Source organism: Rana temporaria, chromosome 9 (genome assembly GCF_905171775.1).
Source record: "Rana temporaria chromosome 9, aRanTem1.1, whole genome shotgun sequence".
In the NCBI taxonomy this organism is placed as follows: Eukaryota; Metazoa; Chordata; class Amphibia; order Anura; family Ranidae; genus Rana; species Rana temporaria.
Window position 1 is genome coordinate 134,815,440 of NC_053497.1, and position 16,222 is coordinate 134,831,661.

The 16,222-nt window shown below is 47.0% G+C and overlaps 1 protein-coding gene across 3 annotated transcripts in view; it reads right to left on the reverse strand.

Annotated features, from left to right (window-relative positions):
• TOR4A (torsin family 4 member A) overlaps positions 1 to 16,222 on the reverse strand; it is a 48,393-nt gene that overhangs the window by 27,549 nt on the left and 4,622 nt on the right. The window contains exon 2 of one of the 3 annotated variants that reach the window (XM_040324590.1): positions 7,425 to 7,473. The exons of the other annotated variants lie outside the window; for them this stretch is intronic. The gene's annotated coding sequence lies outside the window, so the exon portion shown is untranslated. The remainder of the gene's footprint in view (positions 1 to 7,424; positions 7,474 to 16,222) is intronic. 3 annotated transcript variants of the gene reach the window in all.

Genomic DNA, 16,222 nt, shown 5'->3' on the forward strand with positions numbered 1-16,222 from the left:
GGTGACAATTGATGGCATGGCACAGTGGTGACAATTGATGGCATTGCACAGTGGTGACAATTGATGGCATGGCACAGTGGTGACAATTGATGGCATGGCACAGTGACGACAATTGATGGGCACAGTGCTGGGAAAAAATTTTAAATTAAAAGTCAGCAGCTGCTAACACTTACCTGTCCTAGTCGCCAGCGATGTCGGCCCCCGCCGAGACCGTTTCTCGATCCTGGCAGCTCCAGGTGCACACCATCCACAGTAAGGGAAACAGGCACATGTGCAAGCAGCGCGGCGCTTTGTGAATGGGCCGGCTGCTTTCTGGGATACACACAGTTCCCAGAATGCAGCGCGCCCCATTCACAAGAAGAAACCGAGTGTAGGACGAGGAAGAGAATCCACCGCGGAGGATGAAAAGGCAGATTCGGGACTTCCGCATAGCAACAGCTATTTAGGGTAAGTAAAAAAAAAATATTTTTCATTTTTTTTTTTTTTTTGGAGGAAATTTTTTTTTCAGGGTGGAACTCCACTTTAACGTGGAGCTCTTGTGCTAAAAATATTGTTCTCGCTCTGACGTTTGTAGCAATATGTTACCATAGGCGTGCCCACAGGGTGAAAACGTTGACCTGGCAAAGTGGCTACCAGAAACATAGGCCCGGATTCACAAAGCACTTACGCCGACGTATCTCGAGATACGCTGCGTAAGTGTAACTATGCACCGTCGTATCTATGCGCCGTGGCCACAATCTGAGATACGTCTAAAAATAGGCTTCCTACGACCGACGTAACTTGCCTACGCCGTTGTATCGTGGGCGCATATTTACGCTGGGCGCATTTGCCGCTCCTATTGATTTTCTATGCACATATGCAAATGAGGGAGATACGCCGATTCACGAACGTACTTGCGCCCGGCGCATAATATACGCGGTTTACGTAAGTCGTACGTCCGGCGTAAAGTTATTCCCCATCTATGAGGCGCAACCCATGCAAAGGTATGGACCAGGGAACACAAGCCGTCGTATTTTACGTCGTTTACGTAGTACGTGAATAGGGCTGGGCGTAGGTTACGTTCACACCGTAGGCAGTGATTCGACGTATGTTAGCCAGTTGTTTCAACGTGATTGTACGCATGCGCACTGGGATACGTCCACGGGGCGGCGCATGTGCCGTTCGTATTAAGTACTTGTCTGGCACTCGGCCCAGCATTTGCATGGGGTCACGCCTCATTAGCATGGCTCACGCCCACTTCCACCTACGCCGGCTTACGCCGAGGAAACCCAGCGCAGTTTGGGAGGCAAGTGCTTTGTGAATTCTGTGCTTGCCTCTCTGCGCTGCATCGGCATAGCGTATATTAGATACGCTACGGCGGCATAAATATGCGCCGATGTATGGGAAATCTCTGTAATGGGACAGGGATGGTAAAAAATTATAAGCGACGCCCCCCCCCCCCCCCCCACAGTTGCAGAATGCCAACCGCCCACATACTGGAAGCAGTGTGGGCGATTTATGGGGGCGCTAAACTAATTTGCCTAACAGTGTCAGTGCTTACACCCTGCAAAGTGCTTCCCCTAGGCCTGGGCCTTGTTGGCCTAGGCCAGGATACAGCATTGGTATGAATACTTTTTCGAGGCACTGTACATGTGCGGTCAGCTAAAGACCTCTATGCCCATTACCAGAATTAAAGGAGTTGTTAAGGAATTTTTTTTTTTTTGCTGAAATGACTGTTTACAGGGTATATAGACATAATAGTTAACTGATTCCTTTTAAAAATTATTAAAAATAGATAAAAAATCAATCATATAATGTACCTGCAGTTTCTAGTTTTGTTTTTGTATGTTGTTTACTGCTTCTGTGATGTATAGAGCCACAGAGCCAATACAGGGCAGTGATGGTTTGGAAAACAAAACTGATTGGTGCTGAGGGGTTTTAGACACACAGTAATCACACCTCCTTGATTAGTGACCACAGAGAGAAAGCTCCCAGTACTGTGGTCATCAGGAAACAGACAACCAGGAAGTGTGGAGACCAGAGAAGAATTACAGCAACTTGAGAGCAAAAACGAACAATGAGGACATGAAAACAGCACATGAAAACAGCACTGCATTAAGGTAAAGGAAGCTATTAAGATAAAAAAAAAAATTCCTTTACAAACCGTGAGACTGGTAATTGAATTGTACCTGAAGTTCAGGGCAGGGAAAGTTTGATCACCTGTTGAGTAAACCTCCCATCAATTTCCAAGCATCATTTGAATAAACACAACCACCTTACTGTCTCCATTGTCAGGTAGATGGGTGTTACCATAACAGAAACTCCTGTTTTTCCTTCTGATTATGCAGTGCGTCATAGGCAGTCCTGAATGGATCCCAATGTATGTTTATTGCCCATGTCGCTATAAATACTTTGCTCATTTATATTTGTACAACAGAAGCACAACTGGGCTGGGACAGTATAAACATTAGTGTGCATCAGTGGGTAGATTTTGGTAGGCCAATATAGTGAGTTCCTTAACAGAAAAAGTAACACTGATTACAATAAGCAAAGTTAAAGAGTATATTATTATTGAAATCTAAATGTATAAAGTGTAACAAGTACACAATGCAAAGATCACTCTACACCTCAGGGCTCGAGAAATCCCAGGTGCCAGGTCATTATGGTGACTTGAAATTGCGTTCTGGCGCCTGGGCTTTTGTCAGTTCATTCACTGTTGCAGGGATGCACAGTTTGTATCGCCCAATGCCAGGGACATGCAGTTCCAGGTGCCGGGCAGGTCATTTATTTTTCTACATTTGCCCACAGTAAGGCTCACTTGTCAGGTGGCTCCACTTCCACCTGATTGCTTCCACACATGCGGGTAAAGTGCCCCACGTCCATATTTACTAGACGTACTCATGGGCATGGACTGATGTTCATATTTTATACATGCCTCCTATTACCTGCAGCCACTAAAATTGCATATAATGTCAAATGGGTGGAGCATGCTGGGGAAATGGACAAATGACGATTGGCACAAGGTACTGAAATCATGTAAACTGGTTTCTTTGACACTCTCTTACAAACTCACCCATGTATATATTCTGCATAGATCTTACCTGATCCCCATTCGTCTATCCAAATACTTTCCCTAGATGTGGCAATACTAACGCCAGTGGTGGAACTACCAGGGTCACAACAGTTGCACTTGCGACTGGGCCCTGGTGTTCCGCCACTGTGGGGGGGCCCCAAGATCCCCCTGCACCTAGATTTGGGAAGTGAACTACTAGCCACAGGGAGATACCGCCGCCCGCAGGCACCACAGAACTGCTGATCACCCCCTCCCACCTCCCTCCACTGCATAGTAAACTGCAACAGTAGTAATCTGAGATTCAGGGGGAGATGCTGTGGGCACAGACTGCCACCATTGTTCAGGTGAGTGGCCATTGGGTGAGAGTGTGGGGGGGGTACAGAGATGTGCTGGGGGTTGAAGGTGCACATCAAGTGGGTACAGTGGGTACAGAGCAGATATGTGTTAGGCTCCTTTCACATTGGTGGACCAATCAGGTCCACCTAAAAAACAGACAGATGAGAGATCCATTCCCCATCCATCAGATCGGATGGAAACTGACAGGTCCCCCACTGAGCAAGTGAATTTTGCTGAAGCGTGAAGGGCATTAAGGGTGTGCAGGATGCCAAGTGCAGTTTACGATGGTGTTCTGGAGGGATACAGAGGGTGCTGGGAGGTGAAGATGTTATTGTGGGGGGGTGGGTAAGGAGTTGTGAGGGGTGCAGAAATGTGCGGCAGAGTGCATAGATGTGCTGAGGGTTGTTGAGGTGTGCTGGGGACTGCAGAGGATGCTGGGAGGTGCAGAGGTGTATGTGTGTGTGGGAGGGTGATGTGGAGGTGTGCTGAGGGTTACAAAGGCTTGCTGGGCTTATGGAGGCATACTGGGGGATAAAGAGGATTCTAGGAGGTGCAGAGGTATGTGGGGGGTGCATGGGTGTGCTGGGGGAGGGGGTACAGAGGATGCTGGGAGGTGCAGAGGTGTATGTGTGTGTGGGAGGGTGATGTGGAGGTGTGCTGAGGGTTACAAAGGCTTGCTGGGCTTATGGAGGCATACTGGGGGATAAAGAGGATTCTAGGAGGTGCAGAGGTATGTGGGGGGTGCAGAGGTGTGCTGGGGGAGGGGGTACAGAGGATGCTGGGAGGTGCAGAGGTGTATGTGTGTGTGGGAGGGTGATGTGGAGGTGTGCTGAGGGTTACAAAGACTTGCTGGGCTTATGGAGGCATACTGGGGGATAAAGAGGATTCTAGGAGGTGCAGAGGTATGTGGGGGGTGCATGGGTGTGCTGGAGGAGGGGGTACAGAGGATGCTGGGAGCTGCAGAGGTGTGTGTAGGAGATGCAGTGATGTGCAAAGTGGTGTGCTGGGGGTATAGAGATGTGCTAGGGGTACTACGCGCCATTATCAATATTAAATGCATTCTCCAAACCAATGAACAATGTAAAGGAAGGAAACCAAAGCGAAGAAGAATAAAGAAATCCTATCTTTAGAAACAGCACTGGGGCAATGAATTCAGTATTGTATTTGCAGAAGGGGGGTCATATTGCGGCTGCTTGTCACAGTATCCAGACTCAAATCTGATATACAAGTCTAAACTCTACCCCCGCAGGAGCCACTGGTAGTTTTGGGTCCTCTTCTCTGGTCTAGCCCTATGTAAGACCTCACCCTTGTTGACACCACCAGAATACCTTGTCTGGGAACACCCACAGATGCACAAAAATTATTCACACTACCATTTAGAAGATAAGCAGACCGTATTGGCAGATCACAAAATATAACAAAGCAAACTGGCACATAAAATGCAATACACATGAACACAACAGTAATGGTACAATATACTCCAACAAGGATACTTCTAAAGTCAAATACCTGATTATACTGTAACACAAGGAACATAAATGGTAGCTCTCCGTATGAGACGTTACACCTCAAGTGATCAGTGAGAATACCAAGAGGTGGAGAATGTCACTTGAGAGCTCTCCAACAAAGGCTAGGTTTAAGCCTTCACACTTAAACTCTACAATAGAACCCAGTTCTGCCCTCAGGATAGAGTTACACAGGCAAGTCTGTATGATAAACTTCTGACGGTTACTATGAGGCCCTTTAAAACAGTTGGCACACCATGTGATGAGGATGAATAAAAGTGTGGCGTTCAACAGCAGTATATTATACAGGTTAAATCAGGCACACACTTTTCACTCGCTCAGTCCTTGCACTTGTGTTTATGTTTTATTGAGGGGGATTTAACTTGGATGGGCGATGGGAACTTATGAGATGCCCACCGTCAATTAAACCCCACCCCCACTGTCAATTAAAAAAAAATTACGGGGGGTTCCCCCTAAATATCCATAACCAGACCCTTCAGGTCTGGTGTGGATTTTTAATGGAAACTCCACCCCAAATTTAAAAAAAAAATGGCGTGGAGTTCCCCCTAAAATCCACACCAGACCCCTTATCCGAGCACGTTGACCTGGCCGGCCGCAGAAAAGAGGGGGGGACAGAGTGCAGCCCCCCCTCTCCTGAACCGCACCAGGCCACATGCCCTCAACATTGGGAGGGTGCTTTGGGGTGCCCCCCAAAGCACCTTGTCTCCATGTTGATGGGGACAAGGGTCTCATCCCCACAACCCTTGCCCGGTGGTTGTGGGGGTATGCGGGCAGGGGGCTTATCAGAATCTGGAAGACCCCTTTAACAAAGGGGACCCCCAGATCCTGGCCCCCCCTGTGTGAAATGGTAATGGGGTACACTGTACCCCTACCATTTCACGAAGGAAGTGTAAATAGTATTTTTCAGGAAAAAAAACACACACACCGTAGAACAAATTACTTTATTAATTAAACCAAATAAAAATCCAGCGGTGAAAATAGACGATCGATGCTGCTCCATGCTCCAACGTTGTCTCTATCCAGCGCCGGGTGATGTCTCCAGCGATGGACGATTGGTCCAGCGATGAGAACATCCATCCATTTAGAGCACAGCTCAGCGAATGACGCGCCGATGCTTTGACGTTTCTTTTATAGGGGAGGCGGGCCACAAGTCACGTGACCCCGTCCCGCTCTGAAGCAAGGGGCATGTCTGGGCTGTCCCAGTGACAAAGCAGAGTGTGCGTCAGAGGGGGACGGGGTCACGTGACGCGCCTTATCTGCACGTCAATTATCTACGCCTCTTCATAGGAACGCCTACTCCCCACCGGAGTGAGAAAGAACTATAAGACGGTATGTACAGCGGAAAAAAAAAATACCTGTACATGTCAGAAGTATGCTGGATGTAATGGTATATAATTGTTTTAGGGTGAACCTCCGCTTAAACATTACAAGAATATGTCAGTGTGAAAACCACAGGCAGAGATAATTATCAGTGTTAAAAAACAGAAAGCTGTGTTACGGGAATAAACAAATAGAAGAGAAATAAGGGCCTGCCGAGTCATTAAAGGTCAAGATAAAGAGCAATGTGCAAAATGCACTCATGTCGGCCATATATAATTAGAGTTGCCACTTTTTCTTCAAGTCAAACCCGAACACTTTAGCACAGCAATTTTTTTTATAGTATAAACTATACATATACACTGCTCAAAATTTTTTAAAGAACACTTTGAAAACATATCAGATCTCAACGGGCAAAAATCTCATGCTGGATATCTATACTGATATGGACTGGGTAATGTGTTAGGAATGAAAGGATGGCACATGATTTGATGGAAATTAAAATTATCCACCTACAGAGGGCAGAATTCAAAGACACCCCGAAAATGCATGGGATGCATTAAGGTGAAAAAACATGAACCTGTACAACCCCTTTAAGGCCTCATGTATATGAGTGCATTTCCCAGACATGGTGAAAATGAGGCATATTTTGACACCTCAGAGGCACAGATGATGTGCACAGCCCACTGCCAGCAGCCTGTCAAAATCAATGACTGAAAATGGCTGAAATACGATTGCGGCTGTAAGCAGAAAGATTGTGGGTATACATCCCTCCTGGATGCCAAAATGCGCCAATTCACTGTTACTAAAATAATGAGTGTAACAAGGGTCCAAGAAATTTGAGCTTCCGTACCCTTCGGAAGCCATGGTAAAGCCCTTTGTACCCTTAAAGTGTTACTAAACCCAGGACTCTGCATTCACTATATCTGATCTCCCACAGTACACAGAACATGGAAATGCAATTATTTTTGTAAATATAAACTGTTAAACACCTTTCTCATCAGCAGTATATAGCAGTCTTGTGACTTCTATCAGTTCATGGTAAAGCTTGTAGGAGGAGTTTTCATAATGCACTGACTGTCCTATCAGGATCCAGGACCCCTGACCCTCTGTCTGGACAGTGTTGATTGGCCCTGTGCTGATCACATGCACTCTCCCAAGAAAAAAAATAAAAACACTCTAGCAATACACACCAAACTGAGCATGTGCAGCCTGAGCCCAGTAACTCTGTCGTATCCGGACCTGTTTTGGAGTCAATGGAAGAAGGGGAGGATCAGAGAAGACAAGATCAAACAGCCTTTTTACACAATGTAGAGGATTAACCCCTTAGGTTCCACTGTGAGTATAACAAGCATGCTTTACTGCATATACAGACTGATTTTACTGTTGTGGGTTCGGTAACACTCTAAAAACCACCAAATCCAATGCATTTTGTCAAAATTGAAAACATGTTTCCAAAATCTAGATTTCATTATAATAAAAACTTTCTATTCCAGTCATCCCTGGTTAGCGTTTCTTCAGATTTGTTCCAGGTGATTGACTATGAAACTACTGAGTCCTGTGGGACCAGCATAACAGCTGACAACCCCATATTTCATTTAGCAGAGGTGCCCTGTAATAATTTCATGTATAGTATACAGTAGTTCATGCTTATATATGATGTACACAGGCCATAGCGACAGCCATAATTACAAATTGGCATTAGCTTACATTAGAAAGCAATTTTTTTTTTATGTATGACAAAAAACAGGAACATTTTTTACTGACTCGTGCAAAGTGTAAATGTTAAAATGAAACTGGCGACGTTTTAGGACTTCTGCTTTCAATGCTGTCTGTGGTCCTGTTGGGGAGATGCGCCTTCATTTTCTGTCCCAATAACAGTTTTTACAGAGACAGATCAGTGGCGGTGCGTCCATAGAGGGCGCAGGAGCGCTGCCCCCTCTCTCTCCTGCACCGCCACTGAAATACAATACATAGATTCATGCATTGCATGAATCTATGTATTGTTGCTGCCGCCCACTATTCAGATGGCCGTCCCCCTGGTGAGTGACCGGCCATCTGAATAACGGCAGCTGGTTGGCTTTGGAAGTGCCTATCAGAGCCAGGCGTCTCTGATAGGCTTTCCGATTACAGCCCTCAGGCTGTAATCGGCTTCCAAATAGTTATCCAGGGGACGCACGGGGGTCCCTGGATAACACTGACAGGCCTCTCAGCCAATCAGGTTCACCGGTTCTGGTTACCGGTAACCTGATTGGCTGAAGCGTCATCGAGGGCGGGTGAAGACATCGAGGGATGGTGGAAGCAGGATGGCTCACCCCAGAAAGGTAAGTATATTAATTCATTTATTTATTTATTAAAATGCTTGTAAAACAACAGCGCAGTCTTACACACATGCCTTGATGCGCTGGCGGGATAAAAACAGAACAGAAAAAGGGGCAGAAACTACATTGATCAAACAAGTAACAATAAAACAATAACAATCAGCAAACAAGAAGATATATAAAACAACATACAAAGTTAAAAATATAAAATTTAGAGCTATTAGAAAGTTTAATATTTAAGTCACCCCGAAAGCCTGGATATATAGCCATGTTTTTAACAATCTCCTAAACTTTAGGAAATCATTCTCAAGTCTTATGTGAAAATGTGAAAGGGCAAGGAGTTCCAGAACTGAGCTCCTTGAACTTCCAGGGTCCTATCACCACATTTGTTTTTGCCAAATTTGGGGATGTTCAACAAAGCCAAATTCTCAGACGCAGCGATCTGGTAGGCACATGTCTGATGAATTTTTCTCTGAGATAGCCCGGTCCAAAACCATGGATGGCCTTATGCACAAGACACTCCGTCTTGAACCAAGCCCGTTGTACTATGGGCAGCCAAGGCCTGTAGGGATGGAGTGATGTGGTCGTACCGGCCCACACCCGTGAGTAGCCTAGCGGCGGCATTCTGAACAAGCTGAAGCATGTGCAAGATGTTCTTAGACACACCCATGTACAGGGCATTGCATTGCATTGCAGTAATCGAGTCGACTACCAACCATTGCATTGACCATAGAGATTTTATTAGAGTCCTCGATAAAGCGAAACGTAGATCTCAGGAGTCTCAAGTGGAAGTGACATACACTTACCACTTGATTCACCTGGCTATGCAATGCCAACTTAGAATCAAGGATAACCCCCAGGTCCCTGACCTTAGAGACTGGTGCCAGACTCGGTTTAAAAGAGTCAGGCCAGTCGGGAATCTTACTAGGGCAATCATGGTTACTGAAGATCATAGTTTCAGTTTTGGAGCCATTAAGCTTGAGGTAATTGGCTCCCATCCAGGTTCTAATCTCCTCCAAACAAGAGGCAAGATCCACTTGCCTCTCATTGGTCCTGGGGAGGCGAAAGTATATCTGGGTATCATCTGCGTAGACGTGGAAGAGAAGGTTTTGGCGGTGTATGATGTACAACAATGGTCTCATATAGAATGCCGGGCAGGGCATTTTACAGGGCACAGTGGCAGCATTTTACAAGGCACAGTGGCTATAATTGATGGGCACAGTGGCTATAATTGATGGTACAGTGTCTACAATTGATTTTTGATGGGCACAATGGCGACAATTGATGGGCACAGTGGTGACAATTGATGGCACATTGGTAACAATTGATGGCACAGTGGTAACAATTGATGGCACAGTGGTAACAATTGATGGCACAGTGGTGACAATTGATGGGCACAGTGGTGACAATTGATGGCACAGTGGCTGCGTTTGATGGCATGGCACAGTGGTGACAATTGATGGCACAGTGGCAACAATTTATGGCATGGCACAGTGGTGAAAATTGATGGCACAGTGGCTGCATTTGATGGGCACAGTGGCTGCCTTTTATGGGCACAGTGGCTGCGTTTGAAGGGCACAGTGGCTGCGTTTGATGGGCACAGTGGCTGCGTTTGATGGGCACAGTAGCTGCATATGATGGGCACAGTGAGGCTGCAATTGTTTTTTTGTTTTTTTTCGTTTGTTTGTGCCCCCCCCCAAAAATTTTTGAGCACCAGCCACCTCTGCAGAAGGTAATGGTAAATTTCCCGAACTGGGGCCATAGACAGCATTAAACATCTAACAGAGATGGTAACTCTTCTACACTTTATAGGAAAAAGTTTGGCTGGTGTTCCGCTTTAGATCCCTGCTGAATGCAGAAATTGTTTTGCAATCTTTAGAGCAGGTACTAACCACTGCTACCAATAGGGTTGCCACCTTTTCTTCAAGTCAGTCCCGAAAACTTTATCGGCGCACAACAATTATTTTTATAGAATAAACTATACATATATTTTGCAATTAAATAACATTTCTAATCATATGAAGTTAATAATAAGAGTTCCCCTTTACATCTAAATCCCGGGAGTTCTCTTACACTGTAAGGGGGGACTCTGCAGACTCTGATGTAAGGGAAAACTCTGGGGACTCTGACATAAGGGATGCTCTGGGAACCCTGATCTAAGGGGGAACACTGAGAACTCTGGTGTAAAGGGGAACTCTGATGTACGGAGAGGACTCTGTTGTAAGGGGGAACACTGTGGCCTCTGGTGTAAAGGGGAACTCTGATGTAAGGGGTGCTCTGAGAAACCTGATTTACCTTAGTGTAGTCACTCAGAGACAGAAGAGAGAAGGGAGAGACTTCATTCACAGACAGGGATGGATGGTGAGCTCACTCACCCCTTGGCAGTCAGCACCTCTGATCCAGATGTATCTGAAGCTGCTGGACTTCAAATTTCCGGACCCCACTTTCCTTTTCTGAGGCACAGCACTGGGGATTGGAGTGTAAGCGGACACAGAGGGGTAGGGGCAGGAGGAAGAGGAACAGATCGAGCCCTCTCTCCTCTCCCGTCTGGTATGTGGGGGGGGGAGGGTTGTTAGTGCTGGCTTTGGGCAGTGTGAAAGAGAGTGTAAAAGACACTCTCAGGTTAGACAACTGCAGCCAGCAACTCTGCTGGGAAGCCATAGTCTGGTCTGAATAATGTGTCCGGGTTTCAGGCAGTTTGAAACCCGGACATATGATTCCAAACCCGAACTGTCCGGGTGAATCCTGGACAGGTGGCAACCCTAGCTACCAATAATAAAAAATAAAAAATAAAGAATCAGAATTAATAGGGTTAAAAAAGTTAGCAGGTTAACACGTTTTCATCATGAATAAAGTTCTATTTGCAGACCTAAAACCTAGACCTGGAGCCGAGCTCAGACAGGGTGGAGGAACTCTCTAATTATTGGTCAGCCGCCTGATGATTCAGATGGGTTAATGTTCCTCCTACATAGCCAGAATTCTTGTAGAAGGTTCTCTGAAAGTTCATGCTTTGAACTGGAAGAATCAAGTTGACCATACAGTGTGCAAAGTTTTCACAGTATTCAAAATCATTTTTAACATGGACTTTTAAGCCGGCCATAGACCATGGGTTGCAGGAAAGAAAGTCAGTCAATTCCCCCATCAACACAGACAGTGATGATAGAGGAATACATCCCGTGAAGCTATTGTGTTCTCGCAATGAGCAGGGGGAGCCATTCCGGCCAGGAGTACACAGTGATTATTGCTAGCTGCTATAGACGCTGGCAATAATTGCATAAAAAATACAGCAGGCTGGTAGATCAACTTGGGTACAATGAGTCTGCCCACAGATTAGGGTTGTCCCGATACCACTTTTTTAAGACCAAGTACAAGTACCGATACTTTTTTTCTAATACTCGCCGATACCGATCACCAATACTTTTATGTAATCTCATGTGACAGTGGCACATGTGTTTTTTTTTTACAATTTTTTTTTACAATGCTTTCTTTTTTTAAGGGGGGGGGGGGTGAACAGTGTCAGTGTGTTTTTTTTTTTATTTATTTTTTTATTATTATTGTTTACAATTATTTTTTATTATTATTTGTTGCAATTATTATTTTTTTATCAGCCCTGTTGGGGGCTATGGTGAGATATCAGGGGTCTTAACAGACCTCTAACATCTCCCCTTTGAGACAGGGAAAGGGACTAGGGACACAGATTCCCCAGTCCCTTTCTCAGCAGCCTCCGCTGCACTGAAAATGAATGGAGAGAAGACAGCGGCTCCTCTCCATTCATTAACTGAGACATCGTAATCACAGGAGGTTACAATGTTTCAGTTATGTGAATGGACAGTCAGTGATCACTGACTCTGTCCATTCAGAAAACGAAGGTGCCGGATTTACCGGCTCCTACCTCCACTCTCCATCCTGACAGATCGAGGGGGACAGCGGCATGGAGGGGGACAGCAGCACGGAGGGGGAGAAGAGAGGGGACAGATGCATGGAGGGGGAGAAAAGAGGGGGACAGATGCACGGAGGGGCAGAAGAGAGGGGGACAGATGCACGGAGGGGGAGAAGAGAGGGGGACAGATGCATGGAGGGGCAGAAGAGAGAGGGACAGATGCACGGAGGGGGAGAAGAGAGGGGGACAGATGCACGGAGGGGCAGAAGAGAGGGGGACAGATGCATGGAGGGGCAGAAGAGAGGGGGACAGATGCACGGAGGGGGACAGGTGCACAGAGGGGGAAAAGAGAGGGGGACAGATGTACGGAGGGGACAGATGCACGGAGGGGGACAGGTGCACAGAGGGGGAAAAGAGAGGGGGACAGATGTATGGAGGAGGACAGATGCACGGAGGGGGACAGGTGCACAGAGGGGGAAAAGAGAGGGGGACAGATGTATGGAGGAGGACAGATGCACGGAGGGGGACAGCAGCATGGAGAAGGACACAGGAGAACGGAGGGTGACAGCAGAACGGAGGGGGACAGCAGCAGAACGGAGTGGGACTGGAGGAGGATATGGAGACAGTCAGCGGTGATCGTGTGTGTGAGGGTTACAAGCATCGATCACCGCTGATTTCACTAAAGCAGCCGAAAGCCAAGTACAAGTACTCGGGCAAATGCTCGGTATCGGTACCGGGACAACCCTACCACAGATGATTCGAATCTCAGCCAGTCCCTGCTGAACTGGCCGAAATTGTATCTGTCTATGGCAGCTTTAAGGTTCTACAGACTGATTCTTTTTTTAGTTCACACAGAATGGGACTCGCGCATGCGCCGTAGGGGACCGGGTAGTGAAGCCGCAGCGCTTCACTTCCTGGTTCCCTCAGCGTGGATGGAGGGGGGAGCAGCAGGGTGACGAGCGATCGCTCGTCATCTGCTGCGGACGCCGCTGGACTCCAGGACAGGTAAGTGTCCTAATATTAAAAGTCAGCAGCTGCAGTATTTGTAGCTGCTGGCTTTTAATATTTTTTTTTTGGCGGAACATCCACTTTAATATAGCACGGTCTTACCCCGAAGGGTCCCGACGCGCATAGCAGAGTTCCTGGGAAAAGAGGACCCAGGAAGTCTTCAGTAACCCGCGGAAGACCGGAATAGTAGGGGCCTCCTGGAGCTTGACAGGGAGGCTATTCCATAATACAGTACTTTGGTGGGAGAAAGCCCGACCACCACGCCAGGTCTTCTTGGGCATCGACTCCAAGATGTAGAGGAGATCTCTGCCGGTAGATCTAAGTGATCGGCAGGAAATGCTCAGCATAGAAACTCACTGAACACCAAGCATGTGCAGAGTTGCCACCATAGCTGTGAAATCCCTAGATGAATTGGGGACAGAAGGTAAAGATAGAGAGCAGTGGGATTAGGGTTGCCACCTCATCCCTTTAATCCCGAACATATATGGATTACACATGTTCTGTGGCTAATGTAATGCAGATATGGCACCAGGTGAGTTTAATTACCACCTTATTCAGCCACAGAACCTGTGTAATTAATATGTGTTCTGGTTTAAAGGGATGAGGTGGCAACCCTAAGTGGGATCAACCAGTTTTTTTGCATAATACAGAAAACGAATCACATAGTGACTGAGTGATACTGAACAGCATGCAATACGCCATTTATTAATAGCTTTTTTATGATGTGGGTTTAGTGATATTTTAACTTCTTGTCTTGCAGGTTAATGATTAAAATCTTTTCAGAATCACATGCACTGTTTGGGTTTTGTTAGTCTTTTAGATTTGTATCTCTTTTAAAACAAAACTAGTAAATTCTTCATCATATGCTACAGTATGTATCTTTATTCATCATATACCATGTATCTTTTCATGAATTTCCTAGTCTAAGGTCCATATCACGCTATTGATGCTATCAGTAAAGAGAGTTTGCCAATGACAGAATCACTAGAGGATGCTGGGAGGGTATATACCAAGGAAGAAACATATGCAAGCGGCTGAGGGTTTTCATACCCTGCTGTGCCCTCCAAAGTTGTCTTGCTGTCGGCAAGCTCTTGTCTCATTAAGGGCTCATTCACACAAATATGGTGACTGGCGGTTTTCCGCACTGGAAGAATGGCAGTCACCACTATGGCACATTGAAGACAATTGATTTCTATGTGCCTCATTCACACTATAAAGCAGCCCGGAGGTATAGTGCAGTGGGCATTGATAAAATGGAGGAATGCAGAATTTTATTGCAGCACACTGGGTAGCACTGCATGATACTGCACAGCAGAGCAGCGCAATAAAACATACTGCTGTGCTGTAAGATATATGAAGTGTCACTTTGTGCACGTCAAATAAAGTTGCAAAAAAGTAAACCAATGCAGTAAATCATGCATCACACCACCCCCTCACTGCGGCTTACTGTGTCCGTTACCGACAGCTGCCCGCAAACTAAACCACTTCGGTTTAGTGTGAGAACAGTGTAAACGGGCCCTAAAGCTGAACTCCAGGTATGATTATAATCCCATTGGTTCAGCTTGGTGCTATTTAAGTGTGCATATCCAGTGGCGGCTGGTTGTTTTTTGTTTCAGGGGGCGGCAAACAACCCAACCCCCCCCTCCCCCATGGCACCACAAACCCCTCATTCCCCCTCCCCGCGCTTTCTGCCGGTCGGTCCACTGACACTTACCCCCATCTAGGCGGTAGGCATCGGCGGGGATCGGGCATCGGTGGGCATCAAGGGATCTTATGGCGGGGATCGGGGGCACCAAGTAGCAGCGGTGATCGGGCATCCGAGGAGCGGCAGGGAATCGGGGCACCAGGCAGTGGTGGAGATCAGGCATCGGCGAGCATCAGCCAGCGGCTCTTCCCCTCCTTGCTTCCGCCATGTGTCTCCTCCCCTCCTCCTAGGCATCCAATAGGAGCGTTGGTCCTTTCAGTCAATCAGGTGACAGGTATCAGACCCGCTTCCCGATTGGCCGGGAGGAGAGTGAGTGTTGCAACAGTGCATATTCATTGCATCCGAAAAACCCACTCAGGTCTGTTGCAACACACCTGGGTGGGTTTCAGACGCAATGCTCTGCGCCCCCGAGCCCACCCTATTTTGAAGCCTATTAGAGCCTCTGGCTCTAATCAGTGCTTTAAAAAACACAACCCCAAGCCCATCTTGCCATAGGAATTCATAAGCCTGGCGTCCTGAAAGGGGCAGAGCGTATAGATAGGGAGGGAGGCGGGACATGGATAGGGCCCCTGTGCATATCTTGTACCTGAGGGTCCGCTGTGAAAGCTGACAACAGGTCAACGCTACTACAGGCAGTGGGGATCATTTTGTAGCAAAGCACCAAGTTTGTGGCACAGGTACATCCCTCTCTGGCTGCCTTTGCAACTTAAAGTGGAAGAACATTCTAACTAAGCCTACTCTTAAAAATGTTCCCTCCTCATACCAACGGCGGATCCAGGGGGGGGGCAACAGGGCAATTGCCCCCCCCCCCCCGAGGCAATCATGTCACATTGGCTTTAAAAAAAAAACATTTTTTTTTGTAAACTGCTTTGTGGCAACGGCGGATCCAGGGGGGGGGGGCAACATGGCAATTGCTCCCCCCCGAGGCAATCATGTCACATTGGCTTTAAAACTGCTTTGCGGTGCCTGCAGCTCCCGCTGCCGAGTCTCTAACTCTCTCTCCCTCTCTCATCACCAGGGCTGGTAGGCTGCCTGTCCTGAGGCTGCTTTGAGCTGTAGCTGACTGCAGCACTCCCC